Genomic DNA, 16,228 nt, shown 5'->3' on the forward strand with positions numbered 1-16,228 from the left:
CCAGAAGTACCAGCAGCAGCATCACTTAAGAAACTTAATGTAATAAAATGTTTACAACTGTTAAATATAGATGAGGGGTATATAATGGGCATTCATTGTACTATTTTTAACTTTTCTATAGGTTTGAAATTTCCCAAGATAAAAGATTGGGAATAGAGAGAATAAGTCTTAATTCATTATCTTTTCAGGAAATCTAAACCATGGTTCTTCTTAAAATTGTTGGTTCTTCAATGTACAAAAATGTTGGGGACTGCTAAATTAGATTGATCCATGTTTTTGGTCCACGTGCAAGGTGGACCAAAGACATCAACCTCAAAGGTATTAGGTCAGAGAGGCTGGCTATATGAAGGAAATAAAATGGAACAACTCAGACTCTGCCATATGAACTGTTGCCTTTGTTGTTCAGGCCGTTTTCTCTAACAAACATGAGTTATGCCAACATGAGTATAAGGCTTTGGAAGAGCTCATCTTGCATTTCTTCCCTCTCCAGACAATTCTCTGGTCCACCAACTCAGAGAATTTTTTTTTTAACTAGACTTCTACTCGGAGGTCATTTCCAAGCTAATTGTAATAGAAACCATAATTACCCCATCCCTCACTGAGGCCCTTCTAATTAAAGGGCGTCCTTAAGAAACGTATTTGGCCTTAAAGGAGCAAAGAGGATGATGCAGAATTAAGTGACTGCTATAAAATCTCCTGAAAAATGTAGGTGACCCAACAGTTATTCAGGCTGTCTCCCGCTCAGAGAAGGGCCAGATGTTCCCAAGCCTTCTCACTTTGTTAAATGGCGGTGAAAGGCAAGCAAGGATCATGGAAAGGATGATTTTTGGCATTCTGCCTCCTGGTAAAGCCTCTCCCAGAAGCCAGGCTTCTGAGTCTCAGAACTAGAATCGTACCTGGATTTGTGTAAAATCATGAATGGGACTAAACAGATCACCTTGCCCACTATGACTGGACAAGAAACCCAGGTTCCTAGAGGTCATCTATCTTGCCAATTGTTATTCACACTTGTCGTCAGTACTGCCTTATGGTATGTAATGCACTTGCTTACAGCCTCTGGATTAGGAAGCGGCAACGTGTTCTGGGAAGAAGAAGTATTTTAAGCTGGTTGTCAACAGCTGGAGTTTGACATTAGTTTCTATAAAGCAACCCCGGCTCTGTCCCCTACATGAAGGACCTTGGTAATATCTATCAAAGTTCACAATGTTCATATCCTTTGGCCTAGCAATTCCAATCCTAGAAGTTCATCCTACAGATATGCATGTGTGTGGAAAAATGTAAGTGCAAGAATGTTTGTCACAGTATTATTTGAAAGAGCAAAACTACTAGGGGAGGGATGAGTATTTACAGAGGACTAGGTAAGTAAATTATGTTATATTCATTCAATGGAATACCATGCTGGTATTTCAAAGATTGATGCAGGTCAGCATGTTCTAAAAGGGAAAAATAAGATATAGAGTTAAATCAATTTTTTTTTTTGTAAATAAGACACACATTACATATACATATATATGCACGATTATAAAAGTGCAAAGATACATTATGTATATTCATATTCCAGGAGAATGTATGGTTATCGAGTTATACCTTTAGTACATCTTAAAAATTTTAAACCACGTACATGTAGTTCTGCTTTTATAATTTAAAAAAGGGGGGAGGTCCTCTTCTTTTAGGAAAAGTCTTGGCAGCTTCAGAGGTCACTCCACCTCAGGCCAGGCCCTACCAAGTAAAGACTTTAACTGAATCAGCAATTAAATTGCTGGATTTAATTTGAGCTAATCTGGTTTGCTATCTCAAAATATATACCCATAGTGAAACAAATGATTTGAACATGGGTCAGGGCAAGGCCGACATTCAAAACTTCTTTGCTGCAAACCCTCTGCTGGTGCCAGCCTCAGGCTAGAGTCAGAACATTTGAGTGGAAACATTTTACGGGAAAGAAAACTGATGCCAGCTTGGTCAGCAAGTTCCCTGGCTTCTCTGGGGAATTCTTTCCAGTCCCTTAAATTGTGTTCAGGGTAGGGTTTGCACAGCTATAAAAGTATACTCTCCCTTTGTTGAAGGAAAAGTTTAGCAAAACTATGTAGCTACAAGAAGACACTAATGGCTTTTTTTCTCAAAGCATGGGAGAACAGTGGTTTGGCCTTCTGGAAAATCCCTAATTTGTGATTAATAAAAGAAAGATAGCTTAACTTGAGATTCGAAAGTCTAAACAAATGTATTAGCAGTCTATTAACTTGCAAAGGACATGCAGTACATGTCGAAACGTAAGTGAAGGTCCTGGATGAGGATTCCGCTTTGCCATTAAAGACCTGCAGTTACAGGAATCAGGCCGATTTTGAGGGGTGCATTGAGGGACATGAGTTATGTTGTGGGGGTACCTGTATACCATCTCTTAGTTGGACCCTTTATAACAGCTCCAGAGTGATCTCCCTGCCTCCATTCTTGACACCACTTACCTCTATCTCCTACCCACTGGCCATCTGCAGCCTATGTCATGTTACTAAAACACCTGTTTAAAACCACTTTCTGATTAAAACCCTTCTTCTGACACCCTCGAGATGAAGGCCCAACTCCGTCCCATATAAGACTTTGTTCCTATGGCTCTTTCCAACTTCCTACCTATATATCTCATACTTCATTCACAACTGTACCTCGGCGTCCCCTGAACTCACCCCCCTACCTTGGTCCTTTGCATATGCAATTCCCTGTCTCAACTGCTCTTCCCGTCATGTCTACATGACTCCTCTTTCTTCAAAGCTTGATGAGAATCTCTGGGAGATCTCCCTAATCTCGTCTCTCTCAGATTCTCTCCATCTGGCAGAATGAGGAGTCCCTCTTCAGTGTACCCAATGCCATCCAGTCACACATGTCACGATTCTCTCTTAGCCCTATGGATACCAAGTCTCCTCCAATAGCAGAAACCATGACCTTCCACTGTGGCAGCCCTGGTGCCACACAAGCCCTGTGCCAGGTTCACAGTCCAGCACGTTTGTAAAAGGAGTAAATGAGCAGAAAAAGGAAATATCCAGTAAGGACAGAGAGGAAAATATGTTCTCCTTTCATCTCAGAAATCACTGTACAAGTGAAAGGTGCAGAGCACACAAAAGCCCACACCTTTGGCTCTTCACAGGGCCAGGGTTAGAAGGTCTTACCAAGGCTGCTTCCATCATTCCAGAAGCAAAGTGGGGGCCACACGGGACACTACTCCAAGCCGCAGGGCTGTATTAAGTCTGGCCCTTCTCACAGAAGAACTCAAGACTTGACTGAACCCCATCCACCAAACAGTTCCTTTCCTCAAACCTCTTTTTCTGTTTCATCATTTGTTAACTTCCCATCATAAATCTGTTTCTCTTTAAAGAGCAGGCAGTCATCACACATACTGGCTTACATCAAAGGCCAGAACGCCTTGAGGAGGCCATCTAGAACTGACACTGGCAGCTTGCTCCTGCAGCTCCTGACACTGACCCAGGAGCGTCGTAGCTTCTGACTCACCAGGCATTAGCTCTTGCTCTCTGATCAGGAAGCTGCGGGCAGGCGTCTTTAGGTTCCAGGGGTCTGCCTGCATATCTGTTCTGATTCAACAAGAGCTTCGAACCTACATAGAGTACAAGGTATAGGGAGGTTTCTAAAGTACCTGAAATGGCCCTGAGCTGCAAACAGGCCCCAAGCTTCTACTCAAGGCATTCTGGCAAAGTTCTGGTCCCTGTTCATTTCCATGTATTTCATACTGGGAGTGATTTCTACAGTACCTAAATTCAATACTTTAGAAAGATGTTGTAAGAATAATTGGTATATGTAGGTTTCAATGGAAACACTTAGCCCCCTAGCTCTACCCATTAAGAAAAGGCTCATCATTTCAAATAGTCAGTACTTTAATTTACCCGGAAAATGAGTGAAAAGAAGAAAATGTTAAGTAGGTAAAATCTTGTCTTTTTTTTTTTACACCTACAGTACCTGGTCTTCCTACGTGGTCTCCCATTCAAGTACTAACCGGGTCCGACCCTGCTTAGCTTCCAAGATCAAACGGGATTGGGCTTATTCTGGGTGGCAAGGCTGTAGACTCATCATTGTTTTTATTTTCTCCATACTTTGGTGTTCCATAGATAATTTACTGCTAAGTCCTGCCAATTCTCCCTCCCAGTGTCTCAAGGAACCAGCTCCTCACCTTTTCTTTGATCTCAGTGAAGCACTGTCAATTTGTTGCCTTAGTACCAAAAGTGGCACATCTCTGGGAATGCCAGCTGGTCAGGAAGGAAGAGATGGTGCCTGGCACTGAATGCTTCTCAACTGAGCGGTGATTTTGCTTCACAGGGGACATTTGGCAACGTCTGGAAACATTTTTGGTTGTCACAACTGGGGAGAGCATGTGTTACTGGCATGTAGTAGGTAGAGAGTAGGGACGCTATTAAATTTTCTACAACACACAGGACAGCCCCCCCCCCCCAACAAAAATTATCTGGCTCAAAATGTCAACAGTGCCAAGGTTGAGAAGCCCTTCTTCAAGTCCCTGCTGCAATTCTCCTGGTTGCCATTAGCTTCTGAATCACTTCTTAACTCCAATTTTCTGACACAGGAATAGAGGTCACAGACTAGAAAAGTGAAGGAAAAATTAACTCAGCAAGGCGCTGGTTCCGCCATGTATTGGTAATAGGGAAAGCACCTCAAATTTATTGCATGATTTGGGAGATTCAGGGGCAAACTTTAATAGCCTCAGTTTTACAATGTGGTAAGAGTTAGGAGGCCTAAAGGAACATCGTGGAATAGGAAGGGCAGGTTGAATTAGGAATCCTATCTCCATAGTCTTTCCTTTAGTAAACAATTTGAAATCACCCACGCTTTTGGAGCTATCTGCTTTGATTTTAAGCACAGTGATTTTCACAGCTCTAATTCTGGGGCCATGTTTGCAACAACCATGAATCAAGAGTATACACCTCTCAGGATCCCTTAGCCCCGATGTTAAAGGCTAGTCTAGTACAATCACCACAATGATGAAATAGATAAGCAAGGAACCTATTTCTACCATCACTTAAAGGGAAGTTTGTAAATCATTTATTTTTCACATAAATCACAGCACATGCACTTGTTTTGGATAAGCTTTCCTGAGTGGAAAAAGTTGAAGTACACCAGGTAACTGGGAATTACATGTTTTATCCTTCCCCGATCTAGTTATCCACATCACTGATGAATGCTTAAAGAGTTATTCCCAAGCTTGTAAAATACTTCTATGAACATGTCACAAGGCATCTGTGGTGCTACTTGCTTTATTTCTTGGGAAACATGGGGGTGAGGGTATGGGGGAGGAATTGTCAAAATTTGGACATGCCCATTTAAGTATGTCATGCATGAAATTTCATGCACCATGTGTGCTGAGGCAAAATAAACAACAAACATATAAATGATTTGAGAGCTGTGGTTCTAATACAAAACAAAGAAAGCCTAAAGCAATATGAGATGTAAATGGAAGAAGCTAGGTCAAAATGGAAAGTTCCAGAATCAAGTCCCAGTCTTTAAGCAAAGCCACAGGCCAGGACACTGAACCACATCACAGAGATATAGATTGACAGAGACAGATAGAGATTGAGATAGAGATAGAGATAGAGATAGAGAGATAGAGATCGAGATAGAGGGAGAGGGATAGGGAGAGGGAGGAGGAAGAGGAGGGAGAGGGAGAGGGAAGGAGGAAGGGAGGAAGGAAGTGAGGGGGGAGGAGGGAGGAAAGGGGGAGGGCAGGAGAGGGAAGGGGGGTGGGAGGGAGGGCGAGCACAAGCAAGCGCACATGCAAGCACCTGTGATGGTTAATTTATGTCAACTAGACTGGGCCACTAGGTGCCCAGATATTTGGTTCAGCATCATTCTGAGTGTCTGTGAGGATGTTTCTAGATAAGATTAACATGTGAATTGGCAGATTGAGTAAAACAAATTGCTCTATTGAAGGACTGAAGAGAAAAAAAGGCTGAACAAGGGAGAATTTACTCTCCTTTTCTTTGAGCTCAGACATTAGTCTTCTGCTTTTGAACTTGGACTTGGATTGGAATTACACCAATGGCTCACCTGGATTTCCAGCTTGCCAACTGCAGATCTTAGAACTTTTCGGTCACCAAAACTCCACAAACCAATTCCTTATTATAAATCTCTTCATACATTTGTTCTGTTTCTCTGGAGCACCCAGATAATACAGAGCCCAAACTGATGACTTTTGCAGGTCACAGAGAGAGTCTATCACCTTTGAGATTATGCACTGAAGACCTTTGGACTCTTACTAGAACTTTCTTTTAGGTTCTGCTTACCTGAGACCTCACTAGCCTTTGTGTTAGAAGGACTGGAGGAAGTGAAGTTCTAGAAGCTCTGTTCATGGTAATGATAGTAATGTCCAATGAGTTTGTAGGAAATTGCCTCCTTTCATCAAAGGTAAAACAAATCCTTCTACAGTTAAGGAAAAATGTTTAAATTTGCATTTAAACCATTTCCCTGGAGAAAAACAGGGGAGTTCATTTATTATATAGGACATCAAAAGAGGGAGGGGAGAAAAAGAAGCAAAGCGGTGTCTAGGGAGGATAACACTTCTCAGCTGCCTTTTAATTCTCCAACACTCACTCCTAAAACTGAATCCTATTCTTCTCCTGCATGAGTGCTCTACTCTCAACCACAATCCCCTTATCACAAAGGCAATTGTCATTACTGTACCGAGCCCTGCATGAGAGAACCAGAATCCACTTCAGATGAATAAATAGATTAGCTGGGACAAAAGACAAAAACTACAAGAGAAAAGAATAATCGTAAGGAAATGTCAACATATTAAACATATTAAAATCAAAATAATATTTGCTACCATTGCTTGAGTATTTACTTTGTGGCAAGCACCAAATGCTTAGAATAGTATCTGGGGCTTAACAGTCCATGCCACATACATATTAGCTATTTTTATTATTTAATTTTGTTGCAAGTTAAGGGGAAAGAAGAGGCAGGCATCCGAGATGCTTTTTGAACTGGATTTTATCAGGTAGGTCATGAGTAGAATGAGGTAAGGCATCCAAGACAGAGCAAGAGGCAGGGTAGAGCCCAGTACACTTGGGGAACTACAAGTTTTTCACCACTACAAAGTATAAAGCCTCAGAGGCCATTAAGGAGAGTGGGGGAACAATAGGAGATGGTGAGTCTCGAGTCATATGGGCTGACGAGTATGACTGTAACACATGCCATCACTGAAACAAACTATTGGAAATAAAGCCAGACCTAGAAAACATGAGAACATAGTCTGAAGGGGGAGACAGACAAGAAGAGAACTAACTACAACACAGGTGATAGATGCCATCGCAGAGATCTATAAAGCCAAGCGATAACTAACTGCACAGTGGATGGAGGGTTTCTTAGAGTAGGTGACATCTGAAAGGACAATGTATTCAGCTTACTTTTAAGCACAACTTCACCAGACAGAGAAGGGAAGGGCACACCTGGTAGCGGAACCAGCATGCACACCAGGCTCAAAGGTGTGACAGTGGTGGTGGCTCGAGGATCTTTGGAGTGGATCGATGTGGTAGTGTAGTGCTAAGGTGAATGCAGGAGACAATGACAGAAAGCTAGGTGAGGCTCGGTGTTGGGAGGCTTTGAAGTACATGCCAAGGAGTTTGAGATTTAGTCCATCAACAATGAAGGTTTGTGTGTAGGGCAGTGACATGAACAACTGGTAGTGTAGAAAGGTCATCCTGGGGGCTGTGTAGCAGGGTGAGACTGGAGGTTGGTGGACAAATTAAGGGTATATTGAACCAGCTGTGCTAGAATCAAATTAGCTTCAGAGAATGAGGGAAATGAGTTGAGAAATGCCAAGGCTTGTAGCCTAGGTAAATGAGTCAGTATGACACTGTTATTGGAGATAACCGGAGCATAGGAAAGCAGGTAGAACAAGTTAAAAGCTCTAACATTTGTTGAATGAATGAGTTAATGAAAGAATGGGTAGATAGACAGGGAAAGAGGAGAGGACAACATGGAAGGGAAACTGGTGGAGATCAGAAGACGAGTTTGGGTTTGAGCCCATGGAACTTGAGACAGGGAAGGACACCACTGGTCGACTGATGAGAGTAGGAGATGTCTGATGTGAAAACCGTAGTTTGCTGGACTCCACCTTTCCAGAGAGGTTACATCTTCCACAGGGAAAAGCTAATGGGGAGGAGCTTTCTCAATTGCCTCTTTTTTGGCTTCCAGCAGGGGGCAACGAAAAAAGATGGTTCAGAAGAAAGAACTTGGCTAAGTACGTGGGCGTTTCAAGCCCAAGGGCTCTAGAAGCTGCTCTCACAGGTATGGAATTCAACCACATTGCCCACTGTGAGGAAGCACTGTTTTGGTCAAGGAAGAAAGTGATGAACAAAATGACGTGGAGACCAATTCGTCTTTCAGGTAGATTGTTTGAGATCTATTTTATCTGGTTAAGAATGGAAATTCCACTTTTATTCCAAGGAGATCTCATGCAACAAGTTCAAAGATGAGGTTTCAACAACAACAACAAAAAAACATAGTGAGATCACAGTGATTTTTAAAAACTCATTGTCGGGGGTGGAGAGGATGCCCTTATCCTTGTTTAAGAATAATTCCTAATCTCAGTCTCTGAAGACAACACATGGCCTTGAGCAAATTATTCTCCTTTTTTTGGGTGGCCGAGGGGAGGGTGGTGAGGTATTTCTTTATGTCTTCATGTGTACAATGAAAGAATTTAATTAAATAATTTTGGATTAACTATCAGGGCTGAGGTTTACGATAAGATTGTGATTGGGGACACATAAAAGAAGAAAATGTCTTAATAAGCACTTTTTTGTTTCCTGTTTGAGCCTTTCTTAGTAAACTAATAAATTACACTTTTCCTGGAGAGAAAAATCTTGGAAATGACCCATTTCCCCAACAGGAGAGCATTTCCTGTAATTCACATGTGGTAGAGTTAAAAAAGATCGCTTGAACCTAGCTCAGATAGGTCAGAGAGAAATTCAAAATAAGTATTTATTTTTCTGATCAAAGCCAAACAATCAGACTCCAAATCAAGAGGTCACAGAAAAGCCACAGAATCTTTCAAGCAGCTGGTGGGGAGCTGGCACACCCGAAGACCTCTCCCAGTGGAAGGAAAAAGCAGGGAAAGGAGGAAAAGGTGCCTCCCTCCCCCAAGAGAGGAGAGCTAGAGACCTATTGGTCAAATTCCTTACGATTTTTTAGGCGCAGAGCATCCTTTCAGCCTAAAGAGTACACTGATTGTGAAGGACAAATACTTCCAATGAGAAACTAAGCAGGTAGGGCATTTAGTCTGACAACAGGATAAGGCTATCTGAAATGAGGCCCTCCTCCGCAAACCCCACAGTCTGAGTCAGAGCTCCAAGAGGTTGATCAGTGGCTGAAATACATAGGTATAAATTTCTCCCTCCCTTTCTCCTCCAGGTAGTGTGAGCCCTGGCCTCTGCTCAGTGAGTGCAGACCCAAACAAAGAGAGAGCAGTAAGTACTGGTTTGAGAAGCTAGAGTAAAGAGCGATAGAGTCTGAATAATTGTAGAATATTTTCCTGGGAGAAATGCGATTGAAAATTTGGTCTGAAAAGTGAAAAGGAGTCCAAAACATGAAAGGCAGAACAATGACACTTACAAAAGATAACAGAAGGTGGAAGGGAAAACTTAGGATGAAAGCCTCAGGGTGGTGAAAGATTTCTTCTCACGACACAAAAGCATCAACCTTAAATGAAAAGTCTGATGAATCTGACTTCATTTTAAGATTAATAAATAATTCTATTTATTTAAAGCTCCCAAAGAAGCAAAACTAAACCATTGTTTAGGGAAGCACATGTAGGTGAAAAATTCTCAAGGGAGGCACAGAAGTAATTGCCATTAAAACTGGGGTGATGGTTCCCTTTGAAGGAGACCAGGGTTATGCCAGGGAATGAGCACAAGGGAGGCTTTGAGAGTCTGACGAAGGTCTACTTCTTGATTTAGACGCGGTTACACGGGAGTTCACTTTATAATAATGCATTAACTTGTAATTTATGTCTTTACATACTTTTCTGTATGCATGTATATACTGGACATAAAGGTTTTAAGAAAAAAATGAAGGGGAAGCAGACAGCTGAACTGACAGCACACAGGAGGGTGCCCTAAGAACATATGACCCAGAAGAACCTACACGCAGGTTGAAGAAGAGCTAGTAAGCATGAAAAAAGCATGCTTGTGTTCTGCCCATGATGATCAAAATTCAGATAAGGATCATTCAAACAAACTGCAAACAATGAAGTATTATTAAAGAATTACTATTAATTTCCAAGATGTAATATGGTATTTGTTGTGTGTTTAAAGAGTCCTTATCTTTTAGAAATACATACCAAAACATTTATGATGGAAATGATATAACATCTGGAATTGCTTCAAAATAAGCTGGGGAGGAGGGGTTGGGGTAGAGAGCTACAGATGAAACACTCCTGGCTGTGAACCACTGAGGCCACGTGATGAACACATGAGGGTTCATCATAATATTCTCTCTACTGTGAAATCTGAAGTTTGGGATTTACCATCTTTTTTTTTTTTTTTTTTTTTTTTTAATAAGGCAAAAGAACATTATCTTGGAAAGACTCTTACTGGCTGTTCAATAGCTGGGAAGGACTTCCTGGCACCAAAAATGATCACATTTCTTAACATACAGAATTCCTCATATGTCTACGTGGGCACTGCTTAGCTCCAATCTCTACCTAGACCAAGAGTCAGCGACAATGCTCCGTACCATCTTTTCAACAACAGAAATAAATTGTTATAATTTATTTAAGAATCGTTCTAATTCTTTCCTCTTGTAATTTCTTGATAAGAATCTCAAAAGGCCTCTAATGATTAGGGCCTCAGAATGGGATGAACCAAGTGATATTAAAACCAAAAATTTATGTAAATGTATGTGACACAAGATTTCTACCTAGACTATATAAAGAACTCTCACAAATCAACAATAAAAAGAGGAACAACCCAAGAAAAACAGGCAAAAGATTTAAAGAGACATTTCAAAAAAGTGGATAGGCCAATAAGCATATGGAAAGGTGTTCAACATCATTAGCAACCAGGAAAATACAAATTAAACCTACTTGGCACACCCAAGAACAGCAAAAATAAAAAAAGATTGACAACACCAAATGCTAGTGAGTAGCTGAAACAACCAGAACGCTCATATACTGCTGGTGGGAATATAAAATGATACAACCACTGTGAAGAATGGCTAGGAAGGTAAACATATATTTACGTTATAACCCTGCAATTCTACTCATAGGTATTTCTCCAAGAGAAATTTAAAAATATGTCCATAAAAAGAATTGCACAAGAACATTTACAGCAGCCTTCTCCCACCCCAAACTGGAAAAACCTCACACTTCCATCAACAGAAGAATGGAGAAATTCTGACATGTTCATTCAACGAAATAGTTCTCAGCGATATCAAAGGACAAACTATTAATACATGCAAAGATATGGGTTAACCTTATAGATATTAAATGCATACATCTGATTCCATTTATATGCAGTTCTAGAACAGGTAAAACTAAATTATAGTGAGTGAAGACCAAAAGTGATGTGGGGGAGGGGGAATGTTTGAAAGGAGCATGAGGGAACTATCTAGGCAGATGAAAGTGTCTGCACCTTGTTCTGAAGGAGATTTATATAACAATTGTCCTAACAATTGTCATTGAACTGAACACTTAAGAACTGTGCATTTTATTGTATTAAATTATACCCCCCAAATATTTAAGGCCAAAAGATAAAAAAAAAAACCAAAAAACAACTGTTCTTCCAGCTAGGGGTAGGTATTTGAAAATTCCAGAGTGAATGTGTGACGCCTGCCTACTGGCCATGTTCCCCTTTCCTGGAGTGACTGCCTCTCCTCTACACCCACTTCCTCCTCTGCTAGTCTTCCCTGTCTCAGTGAATGGCACCAACCACCCTCCACCCAACTCCCACACTCTTCCCTCCTTCCTTCTACTCAGTCACTTCCTAGATAGCTCTGCCACTCTTCTCCTCTCCATCTGGACAGCCTCAGCTGGAGTTCGGATTCAGGTTACTGTATTTACCTCCAGACCACTTCCAAGCTAGCTCCCCAGTCTGTCCTTATTCAAAAGCAAAAGCCTCTGCTTTAACGTCCTCCTACTGCTCTCAGTCACCCTGAGGATAAAGACCAAACTCCTCAGCAAGACAGGCAAAGGCAGTCCCCTCAGTGCCTCAAGCAACTCTTTGCTGCCTAAAGCACCCTCCCCCTCAATGCTCCCCTCCCACCCCTATTTTCACACATGTCTAGCTGATGAGTCTCTATTCTTCCTAAAGACTTAGATCAAGCATCACCTATTCTTACAAGTCTCTCTAGTAGGTATCCCTCCTTTGCCTTCTGCCTCCAGACATCCTCTTAAACTGGCATATGCTTCTAAGATGGCTTAAGATGACTGGACCAGGCACTGAGTATAAGCACTCTACATATGTTTGCTCATTTAACAGCAATTATCACTCCGCACAGTGATGACTGGTTTTCTGTTTTGAATAACCTGACTAAACTGTACCTAGGGGTTATTTCGTTCAATTTTTCAGGCACTAGGAAAATATAGGTACTAGCTTAATATTTGCTGAATAAATTAATGTCACACAAGTCAAGGCATGAAATGGTTTGCATTTCATATTTTCATTTTGTATTTCAACAAAGTGAACATCCAGAACAGACAAGATACCCTGGTTTTTTACCTGGTGTGCTACGGTAAAACCCAGCTGTACCCGAAGTATTTCCTAGAGATAAGTCACTCATCATATGCCTTACTCCCTTCTCCTACTACAAGACACTTATGACCACCTCTGTGAAGTGCCTACTGTATACCTGGCATTGTCCTGGCCTCTCATACACATAATAGTAATTAGTCCCCATAACTACCCAGAAAGATGGGTATCATCCTCATCCCCATGTTTATATATGAGGAAACTGGGCTTCAGAGAGGTTAAGGAACTTTGTTTAAGGAATCAGAACTACTGAATGGTACAGCCAGAACAGAAAGCAGCTCTAATGCCAAACACCTCCATTCTTCCCACTTGCCACCCTGCTGCCCAAGAATGAAAAACCTTACTGCTTTGAGATGATGTTCTTTAAGTCACTTGTACAGACATATATCCATTTTATAGAATGGGAAACCAAGACTCAGTGTGACTGTGGCCTTGCTGAGGCCACTGTAAGATTAATGATTGGAGGGGGGCAGGAGTGGGGTCTGCACAGCCAGCAGCTGCCAAACCATTGAACAGGGCCCTCCTTCCTGCTTCCCCTACATGCCACGCTTCTACCTGTTCAAACCATCCTATGGGTAAAAGTCATAGTAAAGAACTGGACTTAACGCTTAGAACTTCTAGGGAAATGACCATCACATGTTCATAGTCTCTAATGTCTTTGTATTAAAATAGCAAAAATCTTTAAAGCCAAACACCTAGCAAGTAAAGACAGCAGGACTGAGAAGAGCATGTCTACATGAGTATTGCCTCAAGGGACAGGTGATATATTGAAGGCAATTCTGGGAGGAGAAGATGCAAGATGTGAGATCTAGAAGACACTTGTGGTAAGCTGTTTAAGGAGAGGGTCACCCTATCAACAGCTGAGAATGTGAGCAGGCGATCAGCTTGCAACCTCCAAAGAGGTGATAAAAAGCAGAGAACTGTGCTCATTGAACTGTGATTATATGGAGTACTGAGCTTGCAGAACTCAAGAGAATGGGAGGAAAGTGAGTGGCACTTTGCCTGGTCATGTGTAACCACAAGATGGAACCACAAGGTCCCCAAGGGCCAGGCTATAGAGCAGCAGTTCCATAACTTCTGAGGAAGGCTGGGGTGAGAGAAAGATCTATAAGCAACTGATCCAGCCTCTTCTTCCTCCATTGTGTCTGGGACATCAATTCACAGAATATAAAACCTTCCATTTTTAAATGGAAGAAAAAAGAACTATTTTTCTATTTTTCCTTCTATTCCTTCTTTCTTTATACCAACATGAGCAAGAGCCATGTATGCCAATGAGGCCCAGAAGGTGAAGACTGGGGTAAGAAGAGAGCTGATCTGGATAGAGGAATCTGACTCTTACGAATCTTAGTTTCTCGGATGTTAAAACACCCTGTTCACAGCCGAGGCCTGTCCTTTTCTCCCCTTCCCTCCACCTCCCTCCCCTTAAGCTCCCCCAGCAGAAGCTACTGGCTGGCTGTTGTAAAAGTAGTCTTTGTTCTTGGAGTTCAACCAGCATGGGCTTCAAATTTCCATTACATCCATGCTCTAAACTCCTCCTATACCACCTTCCTGACCTCAGGCTAAAGAAAGAAAAAAGCTGGCCCTAAGAATCCCAGGCGAAGAAACTGAAACCTCCTCTCTAGAGCAATCATCTGAGAAGAGATCTTCCAGAATCCTCTCCAGAAAGCAAGTATGACCCTGGGAGAATCCTAAATTCCCATAAAGATAAGCACCAAGAAAAGCTCATTTTCGTGATGATTTCAGGAGTAACTGTCCCAGAGTTCAAAGTTCAGAAATGAGGGCGACAAGACAACAGTCTAGGCAGTGGAATGAGCACATCTAAAGAAAGATTTGGAGGTGGGGTACTGTGGATGGTGATGTGCGGTGTGGTCAGCAAAGAGAAGAGAAAATCAGGATTCATAAAAGCAAGTTCTGGAAGTATGAAATTCAGTGACCCCAGGAACTAGGGACAGGCGGGAGGATATCCTTCCATCTCTCCATCCACCTGCCTTTCTAAAAAACCTTCTAGCTTCTAATTGGGTCTCTAGTCCTTTAGGTAAAAGGGAAATGTAATGTCCTGGATAGAGAATACAAACATTCAGATACAAGAAAAAGGATGGATGGCCCCTTGTTAATTAATAAACTAGCCTGAGCTAGTGGTTGATCCCAAGTCTCAACAACATCTGAATGTCCTGGTAAAATTTATGCCTAGAATGTGAACAGTTCTCAAGCACACTGTATCCTAATCACCAATCTAGAACCTAAGGAACCAGAGATCAAAAACATGGTTTCCATACTCTCTCATCTGATTAATCCACCCCAAAAAAGTCACTGGGTGAGTGGAAGGCTGGCTGACCTCACCCTGGTAAGAGTCAAATGCTGCTAGATAGAGTTGCCCACCTTCCCACACTTGTAAATTCTATGGACACAATGAAAATAAAGTATTAAAACCCAGTTATTAACTAGGAGGTTCCCCCCCCCCAGATATATAGCTGAGGATAAAGAAGAATGACTGAAGTGTGTGTTAAAGAGAAGTCTGGCTGAGTGCATGTCTGCCAATATCCACCTCAGGCAAGAGTAAAAGGAACACTTAAGACGAAGCAGTCCTGAGGCATGTCTCCTGGGTGGGATGAACTGGTACAAGGGAAACAGTTCCAGGAAAGGGGTCTTCTCAGGATGACAGGTCCCATAAAAACCAGGCAAGGCTTGCACGGTGACAGTATTAACAAGATGTCTGGGCAGGCGGTAGGCACTGAAAAGAGTTAAGGTTTCCATGGTCCACCTTCTGCTGCCAATAACCCATTTCTGCTCTTCCATTTCTTAGCCAGAAATGTCTCTGCAATTTAATGAACTTTTTCTTTTTTTGCACATGTCCCATTCTGAAGAAAGGCTCTGGACCCATATGGGGACCTCAATACTTGCTTTTGGTGTCCCTCAGGAAAATTTAAACAAAGGTTCCAAATAAAGCTCAAAACCCTGGCTTGGGACCACACAAAAGGCAAAAGCAGCTGGGGCAGGGAGGGGCCCATCAGAAGTGGAAGCACATTCTGATCATGGTGCTGGATTTCTCCAAGCTGCTCCAGGGTCCCAAGTGTAAGGCAGACTGGATTTCTGTCAGAAAACCACACAAGGGTATGTTCTTGTACAGAATCTCGCCAGCATTATTCTTGGCTCTGTTAACATCACTTTGGCTTTAAAAAATCAATAAAATAAGCAAGCAGAAGGTCCCTTCACATCCAGGCTAGACTAAAGGGCTTTCCCCATATCAAGCCAAAGGATATTTAGTCCAAGGAGATATAATCTACTGGATATCTGACACTTTCATATGGTTTTTCCTCAGAAGAGCCAGCAGTGTACAGGGGACTAAAAACATCAACAGAAGAAAAAGAAGAGGGGACGTGAAATAAAGTCACAATTACACAATGACTTTTAAGGCTCTGAAGGGAATTTGTTGTGTCCTGAAAGTTTCAGTCCTAGAAAGTGAATCAAAATTCTTT

The 16,228-nt window shown here is 41.9% G+C and overlaps 1 protein-coding gene and 1 pseudogene across 1 annotated transcript in view; both read right to left on the bottom strand.

The window, feature by feature from the left end:
* NXN (nucleoredoxin) overlaps positions 1–16,228 on the bottom strand; it is a 134,436-nt gene that overhangs the window by 52,840 nt on the left and 65,368 nt on the right. The gene's annotated exons all lie outside the window — the stretch shown is intronic.
* Positions 3,946–4,064, bottom strand: LOC118604622 (annotated as a pseudogene).

The sequence above is a fragment of the Rousettus aegyptiacus genome, unplaced genomic scaffold, assembly GCF_014176215.1.
Source record: "Rousettus aegyptiacus isolate mRouAeg1 unplaced genomic scaffold, mRouAeg1.p scaffold_m13_p_6, whole genome shotgun sequence".
Lineage (NCBI taxonomy): Eukaryota > Metazoa > Chordata > Mammalia > Chiroptera > Pteropodidae > Rousettus > Rousettus aegyptiacus.